The sequence below is a fragment of the Triturus cristatus genome, chromosome 4_1 (genome assembly GCF_964204655.1).
Source record: "Triturus cristatus chromosome 4_1, aTriCri1.1, whole genome shotgun sequence".
Classification (NCBI taxonomy): domain Eukaryota; kingdom Metazoa; phylum Chordata; class Amphibia; order Caudata; family Salamandridae; genus Triturus; species Triturus cristatus.
In genome coordinates this window covers 222,777,877-222,804,665 of record NC_140585.1, presented here as the reverse complement: position 1 = coordinate 222,804,665, position 26,789 = coordinate 222,777,877, and positions in this window count along the sequence as shown.

Here is a 26,789-nt window from a genome sequence, read left to right as displayed (position 1 = left end):
CTTGTTTTTTTAGGCGTTCAAGTCTAAGGAACAATGTTCTAAGACTCGTACTGGGTGAGGTGTCTGGTAAAGTCGGTTGTCGTGATTTATTAGTCCCGAATAGATTGAGGGCCATCTCCTCCCTACCATCTCCAAATTTGGACATATTGTTAATTCAAGTAACAAGAGGGAATAAGTGCAGAACAGTCCAGCAAATTACAATTTACATAAAACAGAAGAACCACCAACGACAGACAATGGTTAAGCACTTGAATTCCCTAGTACAATTCTTATCTGAAAAGGTGCATCCACTTCCAACACCCGTCGTTGAAGGATGCTCTAATAGTTCCAAAAGTTCACAAACATAAGGAAGGTGCACTCAAAGCAAAAGTCATTCAGATTCACAAGTATTATCCGTTGTGGTTTCAAATTTATTCCAAATTTAATCGGCAAACAGCCAACGCGTTTCGTCCCTTTTGCCAGGGGACTTCTTCAGGGCTGCAGAAGCAACATGAAAACATATAAACACATAGAAAGGCACAAATATGATCCGACAACCAACAAATATACATAACAAAATACACATATATAAATACAATTTTGATCAGTAACAATTGAACACATATATACAACAATGTATGTATAAAGTGACAAAAGACACACACATTACATATAACGTATTATATTAGATATATAGTGCAGATATGAAGCTAAAAAGTGCTTGTTTAAGTCTAAAAATTATATATATTCTTTAATTAATAAAGAGAAAGCTACTCTAAACAGACATGCAAAGAAAAGAAAAAGGAGAAAGGAAAATGCAAAAAGATTAATTATGAAGAATGATTATAAAGCAAAATGAAGTTACTCTGACTTACAGATTGGGATACGCACATGATGAATTTTGTGCAGTTCTCGGACGATTCTTGGCTATCCTTTGCGCTGAAATGTCGATAAGTAGCCTTATCTCATCTGACTTCTAGGTGAGACGTTAAACATATGTCTTTTTAATGCCAAGCAACATGTCCTGTTTTAGAGCTTATTTACTCTTCCCTATCTGACTTTGTTGGCTTTATAAATTTTCAATTTCTATTTAACTTTACTTTTCTTTCTTCATTTTGCTTTATAATCATTCTTCATAATTAATCTTTTTGCATTTTCCTTTCTCCTTTTTCTTTTCTTTGCATGTCTGTTTAGAGTAGCTTTCTCTTTATTAATTAAAGAATATATATAATTTTTAGACTTAAACAAGCACTTTTTAGCTTCATATCTGCACTATATATCTAATATAATACGTTATATGTAATGTGTGTGTCTTTTGTCACTTTATACATACATTGTTGTATATATGTGTTCAATTGTTACTGATCAAAATTGTATTTATATATGTGTATTTTGTTATGTATATTTGTTGGTTGTCGGATCATATTTGTGCCTTTCTATGTGTTTATATGTTTTCATGTTGCTTCTGCAGCCCTGAAGAAGTCCCCTGGCAAAAGGGACGAAACGCGTTGGCTGTTTGCCGATTAAATTTGGAATAAATTTGAAACCACAACGGATAATACTTGTGAATCTGAATGACTTTTGCTTTGAGTGCACCTTCCTTATGTTTGTGAACATTTGTAAAAGTCACTTACCTCTTGTTACGACAAAACTCAAATAATGAATAAAAAGAAAAGGCCAGGGCTAACTCTCACCGGGCTAGGAGGAAATCAAGAAGCAATGAGATCTAGCCAATTTGAAAAATAAAATTAAGTCCACAAAAACTGTTGGGTAACATGGATTAAAGTTTTTTTTTTTTTAACGAGGTTGGCTGTGTCACAGCGTTAAAAAAAATCAAAAAACTTTAAGATGCCTCACTGCTCAAGAGCACACGTATGCCTGCCGCCTACACAATTGTACAACTCGGAGGGCACATGGGGAGAAGAAACGGGTGGGCGGTAGGAAGAAGAAAGATGGGGTTGGTTTAAAAGGGAGAAAAAAAACAGTTCGGAGTAAAACAAACAGCAAAGGAAAGTTGAAGGCGGCTACGGAGGAAGTAAGCAACGGAGGGAAAAACCGACGGGGGGTCCGTTGACTGGTGTAGCAAAGGTGAGAGGGGGCAAGCAGCGAGGGAATTGCAAGTGCAGTTTAAAAATAAACGTAATTGGGACCTTTTACCAGCAGCTCGGTTTAGGAAATAGGCGTTGTGTAGTAGGCACGCAGGTAATTCGGAGCAAATGGGACTCTTGGTATCAGATCGCGGTGACTAGGACTCGTCGCCAGGGTGCCGCTCAATTTGCTATACCAGGGCGAGGACAGCTGGAGGGAGGGAGGGTAGGAGCTTTCAACAACAGGAGGAAGAGGACGGGAGGGAGCACGTGAATTGTTTCATGGAGGCACAAAAGGACATGTAGAGGTGGTGGAGGAAGTTGGGGACAACAAAATAGAGGCACAGATTCTTAAAATCAGAATAAAAAGCACGGCTAATAAACTAAAAGCAAATTTAAAACAAGCGTTGGCCGTGCGCTAGCAGCCGGAGACGCAATATGTGGTGGGGGAGGGGGAGAAGCGGGAGTTGTGTGTGCGCGTGCGTCATCGTGATCGCGATCGCTCTGAAAGCCAAAGTGATCGCGATGACGCACGAGTTTTCAAAGTGCTGCTGGCGTCCGGCTGCGCGCGTGCACGATCACATGAACGCAAGCGTTAGGCCAGCCAGAAGCACTTTGAAAAGCCCACATACAAAATGTCTCTTCGAGCCTTTGGCTCAGCGAGACCTAAAAACGGGTGAGAAGATTGAAAGAGGAGTGAGAAGAGCACAAAAAGGCATGAAGTGTGAGAGAGAAAGAAGGCAGAAAAATAAGTGAAAAGATTGACAGAAATTAATGAAAAGAAAAAGAGCAAAGAGGCACAAGTTTTGAATGAGAAAGCAAGCAGAAACATGTGTGAAAAGAGTGACAAAAATGGAAGATAAGGAGCACAAAACTCAAAGGGGGCAGAAGGAGCGAGGTGGAAGTCTCAAGGCAAGGGAGCCAGGACCGAAAGGGTCGCCACTGGTCGGATGACCAGTACACAGGTAATTGGGGGCTGGGCCCAGGCACTAAGATGCTTGGTGGGCTTTGAAAGGTTTTAGTAGCATTTGCAATATTAGCATTTTAAAAAGTTGCAGAGCGCGCTTGAAAGAGCTAACGCTTTTGTACATCTCTCTCATTTTGACTCGAGAGCCATGATTCACCATTACTGTAAATCTCATTTAGAATTTTTAAAGAAATGTGGTAGGCTAGATAAGGGCTCTGATTTTTTATTTAGCCTTGGTGAAACGCTTGAGATGGATGTGACTCAAGAGGTCAGTGGTTACGGAAAGCATTAGGTACAGCCATGGGGGCCACCTCCAGAGAAGTCTGACCCCAGGGGACTACTAATGGATACCCAAAGACATGGAAAACTCAGGACCCACACCAGGAAAAAACACTAAAATTGGTATGTGATTCTCGCGCAATAAACACAGCCCCACTCATGTACATCATAGAAGAAAAGGCCACTTTATTTATGACAGTTGAAGTTTTACCCAATCGCATAACTATATACAGTATGACATCATGAAATAAATTGCATTTTCCCCAAAAATCCCCCAAACTTTATTCCAACAATTCAATTAAAACTTCATATAATACACCCCATGTCATTGTAAACCCCAACTTCTCTCTTCCCCACCCCCGTGTTCCGACATTTCCTCCCAACCCCTAGGAGTGGGTAAGACCGCTCCTGACTTACCCACCCCCCAAAACGCCATAGGTGACAACAGGAAAATTGGGAAACTTCAATGCCGTCCTAGAGTGGCAAGCAAATCTATTCTTTTTTTTATTTTTATTTTTTATATTACTACTAAGGGAGGGAGGGTGGGGCAATGGGAAAAACAACGACGACACACCCCGGGCACCTCTGCCGCAATTTTCCTCCCGCTAGCTAGCCTGCTTTTCTGAAATGCCACCTGAATCCCTGCCTAATCACCCACACCTGCCACCCGCGCGGCCATTTCATAGCGCGAAAAAGCCTAGGTGGAGACCGGCTCGCACCCTGCTCCACCTGGGTTCCCATCGCGCAATAAACACAGTCCCACTCATGTACATCATAGCAGCAAAGGCCACTTTATTTATGACAGTTGAAGTTTTACCCAATCGCATAACTATATACAGTATGACATCATGAAATAAATAGCATCTTCCCCCAAAATCCCCCAAACTTTATTCCAACAATTCAATCAAAACTTCATATAATACACCCCATGTCATTGTAAACCCCAACTTCTCTCTTCCCCACCTCCGCGTTCCGACATTCCCCCCCCAACCCCTAGGAGTGGGTAAGACCACTCCTGACTTACCCCCCCAAAAAAACGCCATCCAGGAAAACCTTCAGTGTTTTCCTGGCCCCACCCAAATGTTTGAAAAGGCGAACATCAACGACTTTGACTACACCAGAGATTCTCATTCCATAATTGAGCCAGTAAGTCCCTCATTTCTAGCAAATAATAGGCTTGACCCAGTTCTGAGAGATTCACCCCATCATTTCTGAATAAGTGGCCTTCGTCCTTTGTAATGTTGTCGTTAGACAGTACCTTAATTCCCATTGATTGACAAAAAACTTTCATAGAACGGTTGAGTTTGCGCCGGGCTTTTTCGATTGCCGCGTGACTCCTGGCCCCCCTCCACTGTTGCCTGTAAATAAATTCATCATCATCATCATAGTCTTTATTCGAATTAAAATAATTCATACAAGACACAAACACAAAAAACAAATACAAATAGAACAAATTGCTAAATGATTAAAATCTAAAAATCTTTTCAATAAATAGATAAAAGTTTTAGGTAAGAGGGATATTAAACATTGAGGTAGACAAGATGATATGCATTGAACATCAATAATCAAATGGTGCTAAAAAAGTTAATACACGAATGATGATCCTGTTTGAGGCCCTACCTATGTGCCTTTTCACTGGACCGGAGGGCTTTTAATCTGAGGGACCATGCCCACCCCATGTATTTGGCTAAAACTACTGAGTGGAATGGTAAGGTGCTTGTGAGTAGGATTCTAATGGCTACAGCGGATCTCCTTGTGCCCAAAAGTTTACATAAAGGAGAGAGCCAATGACGTCTTGGGGTGACATATACCGGACAGACAAACAAGAAGTGTGCAATTGTTTCTTCTTTAGCGCCACAAGCAGGACAGGTGCATATAGTTGTACCAAACCACCCGCAAGTTAGAGCCCTTAATGGAAGGGAGCCTGCTCTGAGTTGGAAATAAAGTTTCCTGTCAGTTGGTGAAGTGATCAAATCCCAGTAAGGTTCTAGGAAAGGTGAGGCCTTTGCCTCTAGAAAACGGCTAGTCATTGTAGGGGCAGAAAAAGAACCCCATACCCTGTGGTTTACCTGTTCCCAATATGATGTTTTCAATAGTTTTTTGGCTGGGAACACGGCACCAACTGGATCATTCCATAGATCTTCCAACCCCAGGGCTTTTAAAGATTCACGAAGGTTCCTTAACCATCCAATCTTGTGAAACTTATCAACCCGGATTATGTCCAAGATACCCAATGCATAAGGTTGTAGCTCCGGTGTAGTCCATAGTCTCCTCCAGTATAAAACCGGACGGAGACTGGCCAGATCATTAATGCCCTTTCTACCTAGGTCATAACGCAATGGGTCCATTGGCGTACTTTGTGGCAAGCCGATAATGTAGCGGAAAAATTTATTTTCTACGGCTATTAGGGGTGTTAATGAGTCAAAACCCCAGAGCTCTGCCCCATACAAGACAGAGTTTAGGGCCTTTGCCTCATATACTTCTAGCACTGGTTTGACAGGTTTAGTGAGCGATTTTTTATGCTCTTTAACCAGCGCCCCCGTAATCTGAGTGAATTTGAACGTGGACAATTCCAAATGTCTATTCCACCGATTATTATGGGAGACATGGATGCCCAGGTAAGGAAAGTTTGTTACCTCCTCCAGGATTTGGCCGTTCATTAAAAGCTTGCCAGCTCTGTAGCTTGGGTGTGGATTGAAGGTCATAAGCTTAGTCTTTGCCACATTTACCTCCAAGCCATGATCTTTGCAGAAATTTTCGAAAATTGACAGAGCCCTTTGCATGAAGCACGGTGTTTCAGACACTATAAGGGTGTCGTCGGCAAACATTAGTATTGGTATGGGGACACCTGCCAATTTAGGGGCGTCAGTATTTGCTTGAAGCATGTAATCAACTACTCCGTTGATATACAAGGAGAAGAGTGTGGGAGCCATGGCGCATCCCTGGCGCACACCTCTCTCAACAGGAAACTCTTGAGTTGTTTCCCCCCGACCACCCCATTGTATTTTTGCAAAGTTAGGCTCGTGGAGTCTCCTAATTAGAGTCAAGAGCTCCGGGGGTAGACCGAGCTTTTCTAAGACCCTCCAGAGATGCTCTCGGGGGACAAGGTCGAAGGCTGCTCTTAAATCCACGAAGGTGACATAAAGACTGCCTTTGCCTAATTCAACTACCTTCCAAAGTAATTGTTTAAAGCGAAACACCTGGTCCACAGTGCTGGTAAATTTGCGGAAGCCCGCTTGGAGATTGGAAAGGATCTTATTAGCTTCTATCCAACTAAGTACCTCATTCAGTACCATCCTCCCAATGACTTTTTGAATTGTGTCAATTAGGCTGATGGGCCTGTAGTTCCCTGGGAGGGTTTTATCGCCCTTTTTGTATATTGGGATTATAATAGCACCCCCCCAAGATTTAGGTACTGGGGCACCTACAGCCACGGCGTTCGCGATAAGGGCGATGTACTTGCTCCAGGAAGCTTTATTACTAAGGAAAAGGTCAGATGGGACACCATCCAAGCCAGGGGCCCGTCCTGTAGCTACACAAGACAAGGCAACTAAAACGTCGTTAGAGCCAAAAGGCCCCGACGAGTAGAAAACATATGGAATTTAGCCCAGATTACTACAGTGGGGATCTCGTGCATATTGGGGTTTGAAGTACCTCAACCAATCGTCTTGGGTAACATGGTTTGCGGGGTTATCAGGGGAACCCCCTCTGCCCCACTTTAGCACGTTCCAGAATAATCTCGTATCACGAGTAAATAAATTCAGTCCAAACCAGACAAGTGCATGACCAATTGTTTTTTATAACGGCAAGATCAAGTTTAATTTGTTTGATTAGTGACAAACCAGATATTGACACCAAGGGCCATATTAGCAAGAAACTGCGAAAAATATCGCAGAGCGCGTCTAGCGCAAAATTTTTAATCGCCATCTATCGCTGGAATATATCGCCACGCTAACGCTGTATTAGCGCTATGGTGATATATATTCCAGCGATAGTGGGAGGGAAGGGCCAACATCGCGACAAAACCAGGGAAGTTGCATGGGGAAGGGGGAATACCTTGCTGATACGACCCTGTGGACGTATCAGCATAATCCCCATGTTAGGTATTGCTAAGTCATGAAATTAGCAGATGTTAAAAAACCGGCGATGACCCCGGTTAGCGCGACTCTTTATGTCGCCAACCGGGGCCAGGGACTCCTTACTAATAGGCGATAGGCCTGTTAGCGGCTGTTTATCAGGTCTGTTGGTCGGTAACGCCTACTTTGCATGTCATTAGCGATAAATATCGCTGACATGCAAAGCGGCACCCAAACCGGTCGCTTTCGCCAGAAAGCTGTCGCTAACTGCTGTTAGTGACAGCTTGCTGATAGGGTGATAACAAAATCGACGCTTTAGCGGCAAAAAGTGCCGCTAACGCGGCGATAGGGCCCTTGGTAATATGCCTCCAAATCATTTTCTCCCAAATGCAAAATCAGCATATCCGGAGGACCCCCCCTGGAAGCAAACAATCCAGACAAAGTAATAAACAAACTCTCCCACCTCATGCCACTTGTACCCTTCCATAAAACTTCATGCCCTGCACTGGGAAGTCCAAGTGATCTGCCATAGATCTGCTGCTCCGCGAAAAGCGCTGCCCACTTTAGGAATGAATGGCCCACTATCCATTTGTTCATTTTCGCTGCCAATGGGCCTCGTATGCATCCTAAATGGAAAAAATAAAGTTAGCAAAGAAGAAAACAAAAAAAATCACTTCCTAACGTAAAGATCACAAGAAGGCTTCCCCCTCCCAATGCGCCTAATGTCATCCCATGACCGCCCCAACCTTGCTGCTTCTATAGCAGCCCCAATACGAAAGGAATGCGTGCCAAACAAAGTCGGATTGAGAGCTATCCTAAGGAGAGCCTTCCGTAAAACTGCCAACATGTGAGCAACTAGTGAACTTGGAGCCATCCTGATGACAAAATATGGCATCCGACGCGGGACCACCTGTGCTACTAAAACGTTCCCATTCCACCACTGGACAACATCCCTCTACACCACTCCTGTTCAGGTATACTCAAGTGCCCCTCCCTAACTGGTCCGTTTTGGATGTCCTTAGCCATATCCTAATTGAAGACTGCTGCAAAAACACCTCATTGCTGCAAATTCCCGGTTGGCCACGCAAACCCAAAAGCTCAGAAACTCTAAAAGCTCCAAAAAATAGACAAATCATAACCAAACGAAAATGGAAAATTTCCCACTCATTGTAACAACAAACAGGCAGCTGGAGCAAAAGTTGTTGTAAGAGATCAAAAGTCACTGTCTTACGCAAATTTGCTGTCGTTTTCCGTTCCCTACTGAGGCCTTTTAAAACTTTTTTGACTAAACAGCCTACAACTGGATCTCGCCCCCACCACAGCTGACCATAAAATGAAATTCCTGCCAACTTCCCTGCTATGGTGGAGTGAGATAGACCCTTGTTAATTAAATGCAAAACAAAACCCAGAATATACTGTTCAGAGGTAGCCACCCTCCCAGACTGGACTTCAAAATTGCCATAACTTATGAACTCCAACCAGGCCTGACGATAGCTTCTCCTGGTAGAGGGTGCCAAGGATTTCTCTACTAAATCTGCGATCTTCAATCCCCCAACTCCCAAATGCTCTGTGGGATCGAAGTCTTGTTGGAGGCAGCCCCTGGCGCCAAACTGTGGAACTTCTGCCAATGAAAACGAGACAAGGCGTCGGCTATTGAGTTATCTGTACCAGGTATATGACGAGCCTTGAAAAACAATGTTGAACTGTAAGCTCTTTAACATGAAAGACCACAAAAAATGCAGAACTCTCAGATCTTTAGCCCTCTGTCTGTTGATGAGCTCAACCACTGCCATGTTATCAACGTGAAAAAGGACTGACCTGTCTCTGAACTCTTCCCCCCACACCAACAGAGCCACAATTAAAGGAAAAAGTTTCAGAAAAGCAATGCTGCGACCTTGCTGCAACCAATAGGAAGGCCAGCGCTCTGCACACCATTGCCCCTCCCAGAAAAGGCCGAACCCATGCGCCCCTGATGCATCCGAGTACAGTTGAACCTGCCACAACATGTTGTCTTCGACAAAATAAAGGGAGACTCCGTTGAAATCGTCCAAGAATTGCAACCAGATACGGAGATCGTCCCTGACAGCCTTGGACAGCCTGATCTTATGATGCGGTGGGAAAGCCCCAGACATGGACATTCCCAACCTTCTGCAGAAGATCCTACCCACCCTGATGACTCTGCATGCAAAGTTTAAATAACCTAACAGACGCTGAACCAGCCTAAGTTCCAGTTTCGTCTGATCAATAACCGATAACAAGAAGGACTTAGGGGCACATTATCAAGCGGCAGCGATAATTATCGTTGGCTGCTCTTAGCGTGAGATTTATTATCGCTGGCTATCGCTGGCAATTATCGCCATGCTAGTGCTGTATTAACAACACATAGCGTAATGGTGATAATTTTTCAGCGATAGCGGTGTTTTCCATGGAACATCGCTGGTTCTCCAGCGATGTTCCATGGAAACGCCGATTACCTTGCTGATACGACCCTGTGGTCATATCAGCATAATCCACCCCACTGGAAAGAATAGCTAAGTCAGGATTTTAACAGACATTAGTTTTTGGCGAAAACCGCGGTTTTCACCAAACCAAAATATCGTTAACGGGCCTTCGCGATATTTACCTTGTAAATATCGCGAAGGCCCGTTAGCGATATTTGACAATGCAGTTTTACGTGGCACGCCTACCTTGCATCTCATTAGTGATGCAAGGCTAGGCGGAAAGAAGCCAGGCTATAAGGTAAGGAAACACGCGCTAGCGTGTCCTTGCTCATAGAGCGATAAAATTACCACTGCTTTTCGCCCGAAAACAGACGCTAAAGCGGCGATAATGTTATCTCCGGCCCTTGACAATATGCCCCTTAATTTCTTGTACCTTCGCTGCTGGCAACCTCGCTTGCATGACCAACGTGTCAATTTCAATCCCTAAGAATATTAACCTGGTGCTGGGACCTTCTGTTTTCTCAGGAGCTAAAGGAACACCCAAGTCTTGAGCCATATCCTGAAAATTTGCCAACGCCAAGCTACACTGATTAGACTGCCGGGCTCCAAGGAACATGAAGTCATCCAAGTAGTGGCATACAAGAGCACCACTGTAAAAACGTGCTAAACTGTTTAAAGAGGGCACAGGAAACAGAACAACCCATGGGAAGGACTTTGTCAAAGTAGAAAGCTCCATCAAAAAACATGCCCAGCAATTCAAAATCTAAAGGGTGGATCGGCAACAGGCAAAAAGCCGATTTGATATCGCTCTTGGCCAACTCTGCCCCAACCCCGCCGATCTTACCAACTTCAGTGCGTCATCCACCGAAGCGTATGACACACTGTTGTCCTCTGGGGAAATGAAATCATTGATAGAATGACCCTCCGGCCATGATAAATGGGGTATCAAACGATAATCCCTTCAGTTTTCTTGGGGACCACTCCAAGGGGTGAGACAATCAGGTTCACAAAAGGACTCTGCAGGAAGGGGCCAGCAATTCTACCTGTCTGTAATTCTGACTGCAGTTTGTGTTGCACCACCTGAGGAAGTTCCTTAGCCGATTTAAGATTGTCAGCCCATCTCCTCTGATGTGGCTCTTGATATCCAATTTTAAACCCCTCCTTGAGTTCCCACAGTTCGGAATCCACCTCCCCCATGGCTTGTCATTAAATATACTGAGCCGGGCCCTGAACTCCTCATCATAGCTGAGCCATGGATAGCCACCAAAGTGCATCTGTGCCTTGCGATTTATATCAATATATGTGAACAAAGCCACTGCCCTGTCCTGGTGACGCTCACAATATACACTCGCATATATTAGGAAAGCGGATGTCCAGTTGTCAATATTTGTAGGAACCCTAGGTCATTTGGCTAGCTTCCACTCTTCTTCCTCTGATCCCTCCTTAGCCTGAAAATCCCTATGTAATAACTTAAAAACGTCCACAAACTCATGCCTCCAAATCCTAGCCTTAGTTTTCTCAGAAAGATAGGACCCCGGAGGCATCAAAATACCCATATAAGGCAGCTTTCTATGAATATTCCGATCCTCCTACTGTACCTCTGCCCCAGAATGAAGCAACTCAGCCCTCTGTGTGAGTTGACTAGTGGGAGCCCCAGTTAACGTGGCACTACCCGTAACCTTGACTGGCACTACAGGATTGTGTACCCCCACTTCAGTTTGAGGTGTCAAGTCGGGAACCAACTACCCATCCCCAACACCAATAGAACGTTTACTGGACTCTCTTCTATCACAATGTGTCCATGTATTCCACCAGTGTGACTTACCTGATGGTAATTGAGTGGCAAGGTTCTGGAATTCCTGAGGGTCATCCCGCTAATGAGGGCCGCTTATCAGGTCGTGATCTGTTTTTCGGTCCGCTCCAGACTTCTGAAACATACTAAGCACAGTCTTTGCCCACAAGGAACCCCTTTTTACCCCACTCTTTAAGTGTGGAACCGTCAATGATTCAACACCCCCCCCTTCTCGCAGCTCCCCTTCTTCCAAATCACTGTCATCCCCAAAAATCAAAATATCATCAAATGTATCCAAACCAGTAGTACTCATCCCCGGCTTTTCCCCATCTCCCACACCCCCATCATACGATCTCCAATGCTGCGCCACCATCCGCTTCTGATGTCCAGCACGAGAAGGACAGTCCGCATGTGAACTACAGTGTGTGTCAGACCAGCGAAGCAAAGTCGCATCCTGCTCAACCAGCTGACCAGTAAATTTACCACGCTCCATTGTCCCAGACGACACCTGCGCCTTCAAACCGCTCCTGTTTGAAGAAGGCGCTGTACCCTTTGCCCCCCCAACCGACGCAAATCTGAGCTCCCAGCTGCTGCAGCAGAGCCCCCCTCTGAATGTTCCACCCAGACCCATTGACCAGACTGGGGACCCAGGACGGAACCAAAATAATGAGGAGGCCGTGACTGGACAGAACAAGCTGCAGGTACCTCAAAAACATCTCCTGCAACCAAACCAACATGCTGTGTGCTTGCAACACCCTGCCCACTCAGGCATCGGGGAAAAACAACCTGCTCGCTGACCGCGCCGCCCTCCTGTTCAACCTCCATACAGGCATCAACACTCTACACAGAATGAGGGCCAACATAACCTGCACCAGAGAAAGCCTCTTCCCTATTAGCCTCTGCCCTGGAAAATTCACCACGTCTGGGAATGGTGTTCACTGCTGAATAGTGAGAGCTGGTGTCAGCACGCTCCACAAAACTCTCCTCCTCGCTGTCACTAGAATACACAATAAGCGCAGAGGAGCAGCCAGGAGAATGGGTAGTGGGCGCGATATTCACTCTATGCTTGCCAAAACGCACCTCTGCCTGTGATAAACCACTTGCCACAACACCTTGAGCGTTATCTCCCTCTAACTGGGGCGTCCCCCTGCCAGAAACCAAAAGAGAAGGCTGACAGCGCAAACTCTGTCCCCCCGAGGCAGTCCCGGAGAAAGACAGCCAGCCCGCTTTGCCCTAGAAGCCCCTCCTCCCCGAGACCGAGAACGCCTCCGTTTCCTACCCATACACGAGCCGGGAAGACATGAAACATCCTCTGCTGCATAGAGGGCCAACTGGGCAGCACCTGAGCCTATCGCGGCAACCTGTGGCCCCAAAGAGACACTCGAAGCCGTCTTGACCTCCCCGTCATTAGCCATGACCAGTGTGGGACGCTGCAGTGCTGGCAAGCATGCAGCAACAGCACTCTGAACTCCTCTCGCCGCCTGATGGTTAGGGCGCGCACCCACCACCCCAGATGCACCAGAGATCCCTGGCCGCAGCCAGTCTTCCTTCCCTGTAGCACACAGAACTCTCACTGCAGCCCGCACCTCCTCACTGTCTGACATGGTAATTGGGGAAGGGCCCGCACACCAGTCACCAAAGGCGCCCCAGTAAATACCTTCTGACAGCTGAACAACCTCAAACCGCTGCCACCGCCACCACAGGAAAAGACCGTGAAGCACCACCGCAAAGGGAAAAACGACGACACACCCCGGGCACCTCCGCTGCAATTGTCCTGCCGCTAGCCTGCTTTTCTGAAATGCCGCCCGAATCCCTGCCTAATCACCCACACCTGCCCCTCGCGCGGCCGTTTCATTAGCGCGAAAAAAAGCCCAGGTGGAGACCGACTCGCGCCCTGCTCCACCTGGGTTCCCATTGAGACACAAAACAGAAGCTTTGAGAGTCATGTGAACAGCTATTTTAGGTGCCAAAATCGCCTGCCATTTTGTGGTTGACTCGCAAATCACTTATGGCTCAAGAGTTTCATGACTCTCCGATCACTTCTGAAAGGAAGATTTCATGATGATCAAAAACAAATAATGATTGATTGATTGATAGAAAAATTTATATTGCGCAAGACAATAACCCGCAGGTATCAAGGCGCCTAACAAAAACAGAAATGGAAATGTACATGTACAGCCTTACACATAGGCTCGCAGGAAGAGGCGAGTTTTAAGGGCACTTCGGAATCTCTGTAGGGAAGGTAGCGACCTGAGATTTAAAGGAAGATCATTCCACCACTTAGGAGCCAAAGTGGAGAAAGCCCTGCCACCCCACCTAGCTCTTCGTATACGGGGGACTGTCAGGAGCAGTTTCCTGGAGGAACGCAAGTCCCTTCCAGGAATATAGTGGGAGATGATAGAGCCAACTCCCATGTCGCTATTCCTTGCAATGGCTCTATAGGTCATACATAAGACTTTAAACCGTACTCGATACTCTACCGGTAGCCAATGCAGCGCTTTCCTGGCCAACGTGGCCGAGGAGCGTCTGGGAACATCCAGAACAAATCTGGCTGCGGCATTCTGGACTACCTGCAGGCGCTGTAGTAGGCTCCTATTTAGCCCCGCATACAGCGCATTACAGTAGTCCAGTCGTGAGCCGATAAGAGCGACAACTATTTGCTTTCTGGACTGCAGAGAAAGATATTTCCTGATTCTTCGCAGGGTGTGAATTAAGCCCCAACAGGTAGAGATGGTTCTACTAACCTGTCCGCCCATGTCCAGGGCAGGGTCTATCATCACCCCAAGATTCCTAGCAGATATCTTGGGGGAAGGGCATACTCCTAGCGAGTCAGGCCACCAGCTGGCTGACCAGATGTTCTCATTCCCTCCAAACACCATCACCTCAGTCTTCTCCCCATTCAGTTTAAGTGAATTCTGAACCATCCACTGACCAACAGCCTCCATACAAGATCTAAAATTGGAGGCAGTTGGTACATCTGAATGGGAAAGAGAGACGAGGATTTGGGTGTCATCTGCATAAGAGACTACCTCCATCCCGAAAGTTCTAATTAATCTGGCCAGTGGGGTCATGTAGATGTTGAATAGGGTCGGACTGAGGGCCGACCCCTGCGGGACCCCACATAGCACCGGTCGGGATGGAGATAGGAACTCCCCCAGCTTGACTCTTTGTTCCCTTCCTTCAAGGAAGGAGGTCAGTAGATCTAGAGCTGCGTCCCTCACCCCCACTTCCCTCAGACGATATATAAGTACTGAGGGGGAGAGGGTGTCAAAGGCCGCAGTTAGATCTAACAGGACCAGGAGGGTGGTCTGGCCCCCGTCCACTCTAGTGCGGATCTTATCAAGCACGATAGTGAGGGCCGACTCAGTACTGTATTCCCTCCTAAATCCATGCTGGGAAAAGTCCAAGCAGCCCGAGCCTTCCACAAAGGCAGCGAGATGCTTGTTTAGATGTGCCTCAAGCATCTTCGCAGGGGCTGGAAGCAGTGAGATCGGACGGTAGTTTTTTAAGACCTCCGGATCAAGGGAGGCTTTCTTTAGCAGGGGTTTAACTACTGCACTCTTCCACTCCAAGGGGAAGACACCATCCCTCATACCTAGATTCATGATTTCTAGTAGAGGTGGTAAGAGGGATTCCCTACACTGCTTAATGATCTTCAAAGGGCAGATATCTAGGGGGGAGCCAGATTTGGTTTTATTAAGCAAGATCTCCAGATCTTGTAGGATCAGCGGGGGAAAAGAGTCTAGAGTGCTCAATGGGGAGATGTCTGACGTGGTCCGATTCATCTCAACCAGGGCAGAGGGCCCACTGATCGAGGCTCTTTGTGTCTCAAGAGCCAGGTAGATATCCTGTATTTTGGTGTGAAAAAAGCAAGCAATTTTATCACATAGATCTTGCGAGGGTACAACAGGGTCAGGCGTTTGTAGGTTGACTAAGGAGTCAACGATTCTAAAAAGCTCCTTCGGCGAGGAGAGCGAAGTTGTCGTGGCCACAAAGTAGTCTTGTTTGGCCTGCACAATCTCAGCCTTGTATTTCCTGACCAGGAGTTTATGAGCTTCCTTATTCTTGAGGTCCCAGCCAGAATGCCAAAGCCTCTCCATCCTCCTCACTTCTTGCCTGAGGAGTCTAAGGGATTCCGAATACCATGGGGCAGAGGGTCTCTTCCTATCTCGACGACGGGTCTGTAATGGAGCCAATTCATTCAGGGCCTCAGTGATAACCTGTTCAAAATGGCCAACCGCGGTCTGAACGCTATCCAAACCCGTGGTAGAAAGGCTGACAACCCATGGCGCAAGGGAATCATTACTAATATTTCTAAAATTTCTGCCAGTTCCCATTGTGTGTTTCCCTGTTTTACTTCCATCCATCTGAGGGCATTCCAATAGGAAAGGGACCGCAAGGTGATCGGACCAAGACAGATGTAACGGATCCTTAACGGTCAGACGATGGTCATTAGAGAAAATACCATCTAGAATGTGGCCTGCACGATGGGTAGCCCCGCGGACTCGCTGCGTGAGTCCACAGGACGACAGAGCATCAATAAAACACGAAGTATCTGATAAGTCAAGCCGTTCTAAATGGTAATTAAAATCCCCTAGAATGGAGAAGTTTTCTCGACCAAAGTAGGGTTCCAAATACTGGAGGAGATTATGCATGAAGTCGGTCCTCGGACCGGGAGGTCGATAAAGCAACATTCCATTAAAAAGAGGGCATTGCCCTTCCTTTACCGCAAAGTAGAGAGCCTGAACGCTATCCAAAAGATCAGGTATAGGCACTGTGTGGCATTGCAGGTGATCTCTATAGAGAATGGCTATCCCCCCTCCCACTCGTCCCTGTCTGTCCAGTCTGGCCAGGCAGTATCCTTCCGGGACCGCTTCAATCAGATCAGGGCCAGATGAGTCTTTAGCCCAAGTTTCAGTGATAAACACTAGAGCAGGCTTTCTATCCAAGACCATCTCCCTAAACATTATCTTATTTTTAACCAGGGAGCGGGCATTGATCAGGATGCCTTCTACTCCCATTATCTTGGGTCTGATGACGGCAGGGTGATCGAATGAGGGGTGAAGGGAAAGGGGAACAGAATTACCAGACAGACACGTATGGTGGCAGCCACATCGTAGGGGGCAAAGAAAGTCGTCTGGGTCAAAGATATGCGAGCACCTCAGATGACGAGGTTTCAGGCGTAGCATCTCCTGATGCGTATATCTCCATGAGGAGGCGACGGCCTCGTCTGAGTCCAGAGTCCAACCGCCCAGCGCGTCCTCAGTGCAGACGGGCGCAGACGGGCGCAGACGGGCGCAGACGGGCTGGACTCTGGCGTGACTCCGGCGTCACTGTGGCGTCCCCGATGCGCGTACACGCTGCGCGTCATGTCCAACCAATTAAGTAGGGCTCAAGCCAGTCCACGTGACGGCTCCAGCAAATGGCTGAGGAGTGCTTCTAAGACCCACCCAAGATGGCGCCCCAGGTAAACAGAGCGCGGGGACCGGGCCGCCCAAATGGCGGTGGAAGCAGCAAAATTTTACAGTGCAGAGATGCGGTCCGGGTCTAGGAACACAGGTAGGGGCGACTATAAGATGTCTAGGCAATTCTAAGCTGATTATTAAAACCAGGGTGAAAGTGAGTAAAATTAAAAAAAGAAAAAACGACAAAACGGGGAATTTTAAAAAATCTCAGTAGGCATCTACCAAGAAGCGCTATGTGCAAGGCGATATCCAAACAGGAATGAAGCTCTCACCTACCCACCTTAAGTACGCACTCCAAGAACAGCCTCTAGCCAGTCCACGTGACGGCTCCAGCAGATGGCTGAGGAGTGCTTCTAAGACCCACCCAAGATGGCGCCCCAGGTAAACAGAGCGCGGGGACCGGGCCGCCCAAATGGCGGTGGAAGCAGCAAAATTTTACAGTGCAGAGATGCGGTCCGGGTCTAGGCAAAGGTAAACACTTTAACGCTTGTCTTAATAACAAACAGAGACCCAACCCTTGCAATAGACCCTCCTGCACAAGCCTAAAAGCTGTGCGCTGTGGGGGTAGGCTATAAGCAGGGGGTGGGGGATGTAGCTCCTGCAAGTCCCTGCGATCAACACCTGCAGTGCATGGCTGCACAGCTGGGATTGACTGATGGCAGGGGGTTAGGATAGAAATATTGCTCAGGGTAGAATCCAAGCTCAAAATGTAACATAAAATGAAGGAATTAAATCCAAACCACTTACAAGAAGTATTTGAAAGTTTTGTTTATTTTAAATCAATTATTTATCATTGACTGTTTTGGCCCAACTATTTCTACCAACCTGTTTTCACACAGACAAAATTATGACTTTCTTCCTACTGAATGATGTGCCTTGGTGTCCGCCATGACTATGTGATTTACCCATACAAATGCAGGCATGTTCCACGCCTTTTAACATATACAATTCTTCTTTGATGCGTGACATTACAACTTTATATTGGCTTCAACTTCTTAGGTGCTGAGCCTTTTCTGCTGCCACTGCTGAGCCCTTGTTTTGATGTTTGTGGCACTTTGCACTTTATCCTTCACAACTCTTTTTTCCACAAATGTATCCAGGTCAAATTTGTGTCCTTCTTTCCCCCGCATGATTTAAATTGTAAAGGTACTTAGGGTTTGGGGATTCCGTGGGTGGGAACCAAGAAATTAGACAAAATATAGCAAACTCTAAAAATGGGAAAATGTGTGGTGCAAGAAAGCATAGTTTTTTAATGACATCAACAAAACATTTGCTGGGCTAAGATCACCATCTTCGCTGTTTTCAGGAACAGACAGCTGTGGAAAAAAATCTTTGTCGCCTCGCTTTTTGCAAATTTCCTATTTTTTGTGCTTTCTACCTTCAAGAGGCGGCTCCTCCACTAGGGCGGAGGACCATCACCCCACTGCTTTCACGCAGTGCATGAAAGTCAAAACATAAAATGGGAATACCTAAAAGTTATTACCATTTTATGTTTCCTTTGTGCATTGCGGGTGGCGGGGCTGCTCAGCTCTTTGAGCAGGGAAGGGGAGAAGTGGTTTGCACTCTCCTGAGTGTGCAAAGACTGTGTGGTCGGACATCTGAGGATGCCCAAACCAGTCATGCGCACTCTGCCCTTTCTCCATGCAGGCTGCATAACAGCCTACATGAAGAGCATGCCCACCCCATCAGCCCCTGGCTGGGTGGCATCCCGACTAATACCAATGCTGCTTGCAGCATTGGGATTGGCTTAGGGGAGAGTCCAGAGGGGGCCTGGCTGCCTGCTTCCTGTGCCTGTTGGAAGCAGGAGCAGAGAAGATGCGGAACCCGGTGTAAAGGAAGGTAAGTTTAATTTTTTATTTTGATTTACCCAGGACCCTCTGTGACACCCCCGCAAATTTCCCCCCACCCGCGACCCCACGCATCCGCCCCCCACCTGCGAGCAATGCCGGCCGAGACTGCTACCTACCTGCAGTTTGTGGCAGAAACAGGCATGAAACCCATGGGTGAACACAGAAAGCTACAAATTTCTGAAAAGTATCAATATTCTGAGTTCAATAAGAGTTCACTTGTATAGATTGCTTATGTTTCCCCAAAAATGTATAATTAAGATCAAAAATAATGTAAAAAGATAGGGAAACATTTAAATAGGTGACAACGTTTTCATCTGAAATTTTTTGTCCTCATGGGCAATTTACTAACTTAATATACGGTTATGACTGTCAGACCCTCCTGATTGAAGGTATATATTGTGTATACTGGGTGCTCAACAACATGCTACACCCTGGGCCAACAACTAGGATTCAGCATAGAAAGATATTTAATTGTGTACCAATCAATTATAATTCATATAACATCTGATGATTGAAAAATGCGTATGAAGTAAACCTACGCATTTTTGGAATTTGCCCTAGATATGAAGTTTAGGAATAGTGGTTATATGTCCAAGTAAGAATTTGGGGGTTACACATACTATCATGTAATTCTGAGGCCATTTTGCTACATGAGTTTTTTCTTGAAAACTGGCTTATATTTGAAAGTCAAAAATGGACAGAAATTCAACTGATAATAACATATGTTCTACTATTCTGTACTTCAACATGACTTAAGATAGAAATGTTATCCCACTTGTGTTGCTGGGTCTTTCTCCTCTGATAGAAAGGCCCTAAAATACAACCTGAAGACATCAAGTTTTCTCCTTCAAAATGGAAACATTCTGGAGATGTGGGTTTGCTGCAATTTTAAGACCCGGGCTCTGCTGCCACCCAGGAAAACCTACCATACTCAGACATTTCTCAAACTAGACAACTAGGAAAGTCTAGGCTCATATGCCTTGCATGGATATCACTGTGTTTTCTTACCCAGAGTGCCCTGAAAATATCACACTTTTGCTAAAATTGCACGTTTTCCTCACATTTCTCTGGATCCACGATGTTCCTACAACCCAGTATTCCCTTACTTCTCCCCAAAAATTGGTACCTCACTTGTGTGGCTGGGTCTATTGCGCTTGACAATGGAGGCACTAAACACAACAAGGAGACATCAGTTTTCGCCTTCAAAATTGAGACATTCTGACGACATGAGTAGCTGCTGTATTTGGACCTGGGATCAGATGCCACCAAGGGAAATCTACCAAACCTGGACATTTCTAAAAACTAGACAGCAAGGGGAGTCGAGGGTGGTGTGACATGCATGGGTTCCACTATGTAGTCTTACCCAGAAGCCCTGCAAACATCATCATTCACCACCACCTTTAAATGCCAAACAAAAATTGTTAATATCCTTAGGTCCTGAGCCGATTCCTTTATATGAAACTTCTACTAGGCTTACCTCTGCTTTCTAAATAAATAAATAAAACCTATTCAATGACATCTTTTGTGTAGGATGCATATGGGGTTAGAAAAAAGTCGATTGCTCGAGTAAAGCACTAACAGATTCAGTAGAAATCTGCTCAAGGGAAAGCCATTAAGAAGTATTTGATCATTTATTTGACTTGACATCAATATTTACTCAAAATTCAAGACATGACATTATTTCTGTTCAGGAAATGTCCACAATCTGTGGGGATCCATCCACAAAATTCCTACCACCCAGTGTTCAGTCACTTCTTCTAACAAAAATGGTACTGGACTTGTGTAAGAAAACATAGTGGGATCCATGCAGTTCACAATACCCTGGAGTCACCTGGGTCTCTAGGTTTAAGAAATCCCCAGTGTTGGTGGGCTTCCCTGGTTGCCTACTGACCGAGAGCAGAAATAAGGCTCCAATTAACCAGGGCACGTGAAAGAAAATTGTGATTTACTCCCCTATCTGCTAATATATGATTGTATGTCAAATATGCACTTAAATTAATACAAATTCCCTCTTCGTTGCCATGAGGATGCCCTAAGCCATGGGTACTCACAAACATTTTCCCAGGGGCCACAACCTTTGGTCTGTGATGTGACCGAGGGCCGCATTGATGCTAGCAGGGTGGCGGTCTGGGAGTGGGGAGCAAAGTGGAGATGGGGGTGATTTGGCAAGGTGGGTGTAGAGAAGCAAAGCATATACATCTAGTCTCTGGATTGCACAATGTGAAACCAAAAGCTTGAAAGTAATCCTGACATCTCCACTTAACTAAATTGTGTGATCCTCAGCAATTGTTTTATTTCACTTTACCTCCTTTTTCTTCATTATCACATACATGACTTTGGGATGTGTTATAAAACATTCTGTATTTGATTTAATAAACTATTATGTTCATGTATAATAGAAACCCAGGCCACCCAAAGGTGTTCACATAACAACTGACTTGCCTTTTAGTTCACTATTGGCATTGTTGTCAGGGTGGAGGGAAGAATACATGTTTCTAAATTATTGTTCGAAAATTATCACTTTTAAAAATATACTTCTCAGTGCACTGATATAATCTGATGTATCAAGGTAAAATGGTCCTGCATGTTAATGAAATACACTTTTTGCAATTTGAAAAAACTTTGTCACACTTTTACACTTTTGCTTCAAGATGTCTTTAAAACAAAGAAGGTATTTCTAAAGTTTAGCAGTGCAGGACACCCTTTATTTCCTTTCTTTTACTTCAATTAACCGTCAAATAATTTCTTGCTCGTTTATTTAGCATTTTTTAATGTTATTTTTTAGTCTGGTAAACGGCAGCCGAGTGCTGCTGTTCACATGTACAGCAAACACAAGGAGATGATGGACAGAGCACTGAAATCTTTCCCCAGGATGCTTGTTTCCGGTCCAGGGTGGACCTGACTATGCAGTTCGGGCTGGACTGTTCCCATGAGGGCCGTAGTCAAAAAGAAAGATCTCCCTTGGATCTATGGATAGCAAACGTCATTCAAACATGCAGATTTCACACAAACTGGATGAGATACGGCATCAACGAAGCAAACCAATTACTAAGTTACAAATTTATTTCAAATTAATCAAAGGTTGTCACATCAAACCAAATGTTGTACATACACATAAAAGGTAAACAATTTACCCAATGTTAAAACTAAAGTTAAAAACTTTCTTAAAAATCATACACCGGAGATGAATGAAATAAATCACAATCAACATATATGTAAGACAGAAAATTGGGAAAAGAGAACAGGATAAATAATCCTACTCAGACACAGGAAATCGTTAGCTCACAAATAAATCAGTTCTAACCACAATACATTTCAACTAAAGTATATTTGGCACAGAACCATTATCGATACAGATTTCAAAACGATTTCCATATATTAGAGCATCGACGCGTTTCGGCAGGCCACAGTATACAGCCAACACCTTCCTCAGGATTAGTTGTAGATCCCAATTTTAATAAATTTAAAATCTGCAAAAAATGTACAACGAAAAAGTATAAGTGACTCCCCCGGTACATTCCCACAAACAGTATTTGATATACTTCGATGACCCTAACTCATCACTTTTTTTAACACATAGAACACACACATTCTCTCATACCGTCACCTGTAACTACTAATGCTATTTATCAAAGTAAGATTTAAAAAAATTCTCACAAAGTACTAAGAGGCGCTCAGATAGAGCAGTTCATTTATACTCTTTTGAGATAAGGATGCTCTAACAAGCTATCCTCACTACACTAGTCATTTAAACCAGTCCAAGTTTATTTTGATTATTAAACTCACAGTTATAGAGAAGAATCAATGAATTCCAATCCCTCTTATCCAAACTGAGTCCACTACTCAGCACTTCGATTTCATCATGGATCTGTTTGAATAAAAAGTTTTTTTTCTGAAAGCTAGTATCTTCAAGCATTCGTAACATTGCATTCTTATTTTATGGGCAAATTTAAGAATTTTACCTTATATCTTCTTAAATATGTTTGTCGTAGTTGTTTGTGTATATTTTCTTAGGTGTCCAAATAGGCTTGAAAATTATACACGGACCCTACCCAATATAGATTACAAAGATATGTTATTCATACTTTCTTGCATGAAACTGGAATTTCTAACCGATTGGTCAGAGTACAGAAAACTTAATATTTACCAAATTCTTCAATTTAGTGCAGGCGGGTCCTCAATCTTTTTTTCTTTTATTTCTTGCTGTGTGTGTCTCAGTTCTGAGAGCTACCCTTTATTCTCGGATGACCTCTACAATAAAGCAAATGCTTATTTAAGCAATGGCAACCCAAGCTGCTCAGATCTCCTATATTCCGCTTCTATTACTGTTGATATTTCGGCACCTAACATACATTTTTTTAAAACATTGCCCTGCACCCGCTATCCAGTCCGTATTCATAACTTTTCCACATTGCGTTTAAACAGGCTGTTTGAGCATGAGTATACACTGATGTTCCCCAAAAAAACAGTGTACTCAAATGAACGCGCAGCTTGCATAATATCTCAAAGACTCTGTGTAATCTTATAGCAGTGCACAAGAAATATATTGTGTTTGGTATCAACTTGGAATCATTCAGAGGTATGATTCCAAGTTGATACCAAACACAATATATTTCTATCCAGCCATTTTCGAGATAGCATTTACCGCGAGGTTATAATGCATCTCTACCTATATGTACGGCTAAGTCACAGACAACCTGGGAGAATGGCCTCCGAAGGCTGCAGAGAGGCTCTGTTCATGCAGAGGCAACCTCTCACATAAAACCCAGCATCCTGCCTTCAGGATTGTTAAGGTCCGTTATAGGGGTGACTTATTAAGTTTTAAGTGTAGTGACCAATAGGTATAGTGAACCTATATCTAAAGTAAGTGGTGCAAGCACCAGCTTACACAGGCTGCAGTAGCAGACCTAGAGTTCCATTTTGCATGGCCTCTCATGGGTGTCATAATACATCCTTCAGCCCATGGGAGGCCTCTGGGCTACCTATTGCCTGGTACACCACACCAGTACCTGGTGTGGGAGGTATGATTCCACCCTTCACAAGCGAGCTTAGTGGGGTCACTGGTAACCTTTTCGACCCGGACAGCACAAAATGGATGCTGACGACCAGAGACACATTTCTGCCCTCCTTCTGCTGAGCCAAACTCGAGCAGAGGAAGGCAGCACAATAGGCATCCTGTCACAGGGAGGTGTGACCACTTCCCAGACAGTATTTAGTGTCTTGGGGCTGGGTGGGAGCACTCTGAGAGTGCCTGAAAGTCTGCACCTGGGGCACATTTGGTGCCCTGTGCGTAGTCCAGCTCAAACCAGTTCTGAGAGCCACTGGTTCCTTCTCTGGTGTGAAACTGGACAAAGGACATGGGTGTAGGCACCCCTCTGTCCTGCCCCTCCCCTAGGAGGATCCCCTGAATCTGTCCAGCCCTCTCCCATGGGTACAAAAGGGCTTACCTGGCTGAAAGACTTTACATTTTACGTGGACAAGAGTCTACAAGAAGAAACAACTGACCTCCCACCGTCTGGACACTCTGGACTTCGCTGGACCTCGACTGGGCTCGACTTCGTCCCCCTTTCCATCCGAAGCTTAGTTTGTGCCTTTGCTCCATACAGGCTCCATGCTGGACCTGTGTTGCACTTAAGACAACTGAAGAATCTCCCTTGGAGTGAAGGAGTCACTCCCCTGCATTCGCAGGTACCTAACCGCAACTGACTGGTCTGCTGCTCCTGAGCTCCTGCAGACTCCGAAGATTTCAGCAACACAGGAGGTAGGTTTCTGAGGGTCCCTGAGGTCAATCTGCACTCTCACCAAGTTTGAGGCCAACATCCCTCGTGGGGAATGAATACCCTGAACCCCTCTGCACTGCGTCCATTTACAGTTGCATATGCTTGTTGGCAATTCCTGAGCTTGTGCATTGGACTCTATGTAGTCCTGACACAGAGCAGTATTTGCACCAAAGAACTCCAGCCTCGTCACACCGAGTGCTCCGTGGCCTGGTACTTTGTCATCTTTATCGAGGTCCCCTCGCGACTCCTGGTCATTCGGCCTGTGGGTCCTCCTGAGGGTCATCTTGATTTTTCTTGGGCTTTCCTTATGGCTCCAGATGTGCTCTGACTCCCCAGTGCTTGGTGAGTCTCCTGGACCTTGCTGGTCCACACCGTAACCTGTGTGAGTTGCTTTTACCAAGGCTTGTTGGTGCTTCCGCCGGACACGGACCCCTCAGCACTCGACATCCTTTGTCAGAAATCTCACCTCCGGCTCCTGGTTGTCCTCGACATCTCTTGGTCCTCGTGGCTGCAGAGTCAAACATCCCTTCTTCGCACCTGAAGCACCCTACATCCGTGGGCATTCGTCTCCCGAGCCCCTGGGCACTCTGAATTGACCCAGACTCTGTCCCCTCTGCTTTCAGGTTCCTTCCTTCCAGAATCCAGGCTTGAATTCCAAGGACCCTTTTCACCTTCACGGCAGGAGTGCTTCTTCACAGCCCTCCATTGAGAATGACGGAAGTTTCCGACGCCATTCAGACCTATGCACCCTGCTCCTCTGGGATAGGTAACTCGGCTACTACGGTATCCATGGGTGGGGTGGCTCTTCAAACTCTTTAAGTTTCAAAGGGTTCGCTCTAAGTCCTCCTAGAATGATCCTTAAACTTTAACTTTCCAACCGCGCCTTTCCTATTGAGTTGTACAGAGCACGCGGTCGTGTTTCCTCACTGCACCCGTCCTCCGTGGGCTCCCTGTGTCATCACCTGGGTGGTTCCTTGGGGTCCCAGCGATTCTACGTGCCCTAGGCACTGTGTCCTGTCAAGTCGTGATTGTTATACCACTATTTTAGTACATGGTTTGTTCTCCCCTGGTGCCCACTGTGTATTGTGCTACTTACAACTGTTCTATTGATTTCGTATTGTGTGCTTTATGTTCTATCCTTCTGTAGAGGATAGTAGAGAGTGTTATATTAATAAATACATATTTTTAAATAACTACTGTGTGGTTTTCCTTCATTTAGTCATTCAGGAGGTGATATTCTGGTAAAACAAGCTGCTTTACATGCCTTCAAGATTAAGCCCGAAGGCTACTCTCTACAGATACCACTAGGATAGCTTTCTAAAGGTTATCTTTGACCTCATACATCATTGGTCATTTGGACTGGTGCAAGGTGCCCACTTTAATTAGTGGACAGCATATACCAGGTCCACTTCTCACAGGCAGGGTATGCCCAGACATGGGTCCCTTGCTCCCTTTGCCACTGGTTTCAAGCTAGCCTTGCTGATGAGGGGTGTTACCCCGAAACCAACTCCAGGATGCTTGTTTCCTGTCCAGGGAGGACCTGACCAGGCAGTTCGGGCTGGACTGGACTGTTCCCATGAGGCACAGGGTCAAGACTGATTTGCATATGGCTGGTTCCAAACTGGGGTGGCAAAGTGAGCTAAAGAACGATGATGGATTCAACCCAGATTTGTGACAGTGGGGAGTGTCTGAAAAGATTCAGCACTCAGTTCATCATCTCCTCGTGTTTGCCACATGTGAAGGTCAGGAGGGCCACAAGTGGCCCATAGGCTGTACTTTGAGTATCCCTGCTCTAGGCGCTGGCTGGAAGCATAGGGAGTCTTGGAAGTGAGGCGAGGTGGTGTGCCAGTTTATGAGGATGGTTCAGCCCCCAACCCATTATTTAAAAAAAAAGATATCTCTGTCATCCACTAAACTTTCTGCCTCGCACCAGATGCGCAAAAAACTGGGGGATATTCCCTTGTTCCCCAACTTTATTTTGTAAAAAGAAAATCCTTCTTTGCATATGCACCAGGAGGATTTTCCTACGCAATGTGGTGGATGAACCGTTCCAATCCTCTGCATTGCTGAGGT